The sequence below is a fragment of the Sorex fumeus genome, unplaced genomic scaffold (genome assembly GCF_029834395.1).
Source record: "Sorex fumeus unplaced genomic scaffold, SorFum_2.1 ptg000050l, whole genome shotgun sequence".
Classification (NCBI taxonomy): Eukaryota; Metazoa; Chordata; class Mammalia; order Eulipotyphla; family Soricidae; genus Sorex; species Sorex fumeus.
In genome coordinates, this window is record NW_026606107.1 from 11,857,486 (window position 1) to 11,861,567 (window position 4,082).

At 41.8% G+C, this 4,082-nt stretch overlaps 1 non-coding gene across 1 annotated transcript; it reads right to left on the minus strand.

The window, feature by feature from the left end:
* Window positions 1-756: 756 nt before the first annotated feature.
* LOC130032686 (U6 spliceosomal RNA) lies at window positions 757-863 on the minus strand. Its single transcript, XR_008793863.1, has one exon. It is a non-coding gene; the product is annotated as a U6 spliceosomal RNA (small nuclear RNA).
* Window positions 864-4,082: the final 3,219 nt, after the last annotated feature.

The following is a 4,082-nucleotide window of genomic DNA, read 5'->3' on the forward strand; positions in this document are numbered from 1 at the left end:
TTTCTTGCAGGCAGCAGAATGTTGGGTTCAATTTTCTAACCCATCCTGCCAGTCTGTGTCTTTTAATTGGTGAGTTTAGCCCATTGACGTTGAGAGATTACTGTTTTGAGGTTTTGTCCCATTTTTCTGTTGAAATTTGGTGTATTTGAGGGACCTATTTTGTCTTAATGTAGCCCATTTAGTTGCTCCTTTAACCATGGTTTTGAGTCTATGAAGTTTCTGAGCTGTTTTTTTGTCTGTGAAACTGTGTGTTGTTCCTTCTGTTATGAATGAGAATCTCGCTGGGTAAAGTATTTTTGGTGAAGCATTTATTTCATTGAGATTTTCCCCTATACCCCTGTTTTTGGGCCATGAGGGTTTCATCAATAAAATCAGCTGTGAATTTTAAGGGTGCTCCTTTGTAGGAAATTCCTTTCTTTGATCTTGCTGCTTTCAGAATTTTGTCTCTATCTAATGATTTGGTCATTTGTATCAGGATGTTTCTTGGGGTATTTTTTTAAAGATTTTTCTGAATTTATTATACTTTTAAATAACCATTTGATATTAGGAGTGCTTTTACATATTTTAGTTATTAATAATGATTTTCTTTCACGCAGATATTTCTAAAATTCTTTGGAAAGCCGATATGTAAACTTATAAAATTACAGGTGTTTTATCTATTGGGTTTCTTTGACAGTTATCTAGAATATGTGCTGCAGATAAACAGTTTTTTTCCCTTTATTTTATTTTATTTTTTTTACAGTTGTAGATTTACAAAAAATTATGGAACGCTTCACGAATTTGTGTGTCATCCTTGCGCAGGGCCCATGCTAATCTTCTCTGTATTGTTCCAATTTTAGTATATGTGCTGCCGAAGCGAGCACTCTTCGGGTATTTTTTAAAAACTTTTATTAGTGAAACACCATGAGGTACAGGTGTAGACTTACAAATTTTTGTGCTCGGATTTCAATTATACAATGATCAAATACCCATCCCTCCACCAGTGCCCATTTTCCACCACCACGGGTCCCAGAATCCCTCCCACCCCCATCCCACCCTTCCTCTGTGGCAGGGCATTCCCTTTTGTTTTTATTTGGATTTCTTCTATCTGGTACCTTTCCGGCCTCCAGAATGTGGTCTCATGTCTTCTTTAGCTCTGGCAATGCTATAGCAATTATGTCTTTGACAGTTTCTTCTTCATCTGCGTTTTCTTCCTGTCCCTCTGGGACTCCAATAATTCTTGTGTTGCTCCTCTTGGCTCCATTACGATCTTCTCTTGCCATCTGTTCTGGAATTGTCTCTTTTCCATTTTCTGCTCTTTTCTAGACAGTCTTGGGATTTCATCTTTAAGCTCACTGATTCTGTCCTTAGCATCTGTTAATGTGTTGCTGAGGCCTTCCAAGGAGTTTTTCAATTCGCCTACCAGGTTTTTCAGGTCTGATATTTCCGTTTCTAATTTTGTTTGCATTTTCCTCATTTCTACCTTCAAATCCTATTGTCTTTTATTGGCATTGCTTCCCATTGTTTCTTTTAGCTCCCTAAGCATCCTCAGTAGCTCCCTTCTAAATTTTTTGTCAGAGAGGTTGTCTAGCACTTCATTACTGTTGGTGTCTTCTGCGCTAGCTTCTTCAACAAGTAAGCTTGGTGGGCTTCTGCGTTGCTTTACCATTGTGACCTGTGTGGTTTAGACCTTCATCCTCACTGTTACTATTCTGCTTGAGATGCAGAATGAATTAAGATGGGCTTAATGAATTATTGGCCAATGTATTTCTGGTAGTTAAGCTAACCTAGTGAAAGCTCCATCTAAGAGGGTAACTTATGATTCTTATGGGATATGTAGGGGGAGAATAACGCAGCTGCGGCTCCGGGATGGTACCTGCCATTGGGCAGGTATCTGGATGAATGAGGAGAGCGTGCCCGGAATGGTTCAGCTTTGCTTTCACGCGGTGTGCCTCAATTCCCATCCCCTGCAGACCAAGGGTGAAAACCGGCCATTCTCAGGGGATCTAATTAGATGCACAGCCCCGGGAAGGGACCCTGCCACTGGGCGAGTACCTGGATGAATCACCATTATTACTTTCACCAGTTCTTTTGCTGTGGATTTTTTTTAAAGATCGAAAGTATATTCATGCAAACAACTAACAAAAATGTTCCTGTGGGTTCATATTAAATTGTGTTAAATTATTAAATTATTAATGTATAACATGTTACCAAATATTAGCAAATACTACAAGTTAAGAAGACAGCATAAGCACTATGATTGTAGACATTGGCACACAATATGTGAAAAATATACCCAGATATTGTTGGGAAAATTTAACTTTCTTTTTTTTAAAATTTTATTTATTTATTTATTTTTTAATTTATTTTTAACTTAACTTTCTCACATGCGATAAAAGAGGTGTCGGAGGCGTCGGTGTCCTTGTCAACAGAAACTTGGCCAAGAGCACTGATTCATTCGAATGCCTAACAACCCGAATCGGACGTTTACATTTGAATAGATGTGGCTCACTGCCTGCAGTTTCTATCTTCGTTGTCTACGCACCAACATCCAATTATGATGAAGGAGAAATTGAGAAGTTCTACATGGAGCTGGAGAAGTTCTATAAAGAAGACCACACCTTCTACAAGATGATTGTGCGTGATTTTAATGCCAAGATAGGACCGAGAAGATCAGCTGAAGAACTTCACATCGGGACCCATGGCCTAGAATGGAACGAACAGGGTGAGAGACTGTCTGAGTTCATCATGTCGACCAAGACCATCCATGGTAACTCACAGTTCCAGAAGGCAGAATCTAAACGATGGACATAGGAGTCTCCTGGTGGACGATTCCACAACGAAATAGACCACATCATATTCAATCGACGGTTTTTCCTGACCGATGTCGCTGTTGTCCCAAAATTTCAAACGGGATCGGACCACCGTCTTCTTCGTGCAAAATTCTACTTCACAGAGTGGGGAGAAAGGGCTGCAAAGTTCAAAAAGAGAACTCCCAGAATGACCAACAACTGGGAACTCTTTGGCACTATTGCGGCAACATGGGAAGATGCCATTGTTGACAACATTGACGAGGAATACGATCGACTGCTTCAGCACCTCCATGAATGTGCGAGGAACGCCAAGAGAGAGATAGCCACAAAAAATCGCCTATCTTCGAAAACTCTTGAGCTAATTCGCCAGCGTGGTTTGGCGCATGCCTCAGGCAACCGCAAGCTAACGTCGGAGCTCGCAAAGCAGTTCAGGGATGCGATCAAGGAAGACCTCAAAGAGAGAAGAGCAGAAGTACTGGTAGATGCGGCAGAAGCTGGGAAAAGTATTCGTAAAGCCCGCCTGTCCTTCGCCAACTACAAGACCAAGATGACTGCCCTCCGACGTCCTGATGGATCCATCACATCCTCCAGAACGGCAATGGAGAAGATTATCCATGACTTCTATTCAAATCTCTTCGATAGCCATGTCCACTTGCCGACATACCAAATTCCACAGGTTGGATATGTTGTTCCCAACGTTCTCCCTTCCGAAATCTCACACGCCATTTCGTCGGTAAAGAAACAAACAGCTACCGGCCCAGACAAGGTCAGACCTGAACACCTGAAGAACCTGCTGTCAGTACTCATCAATACACTGGCTCGGCTCTTCACTCACTACCTGTCTGAATGCAAGGTTCCATCCCAATGGAAAACCAGCAGGACCGTACTACTGTTCAAGAAGGGAGACATCCATGACATTGGCAACTATCGCCCGATCTGCCTATTGTCTGTCATCTACAAGTTGTTCACTCGAGTCATCCTAAATAGGATTGGCAGAACACTAGATGAAGGACAACCATGCGAGCAAGCCGGGTTCCGCAAAGGATTCAGCACCATCGACCATATCCACACAATAACCAAGCTCAATGAGGTTTCTTGGGAGTTCAAGATGCCGCTCTGTTTAACGTTCATTGATTTAAAGAAGGCCTTTGATTCTGTTGAGATGGACGCGGTCATTGAAGCCCTAGCCAATCAGGGCATTCAAGCCCAATACATCAGGATCCTCCGTGAGCTGTATTGTGGATTCACTACCAGGATCTCACCATTCTACAAAGAAGTGATCGTTGATGT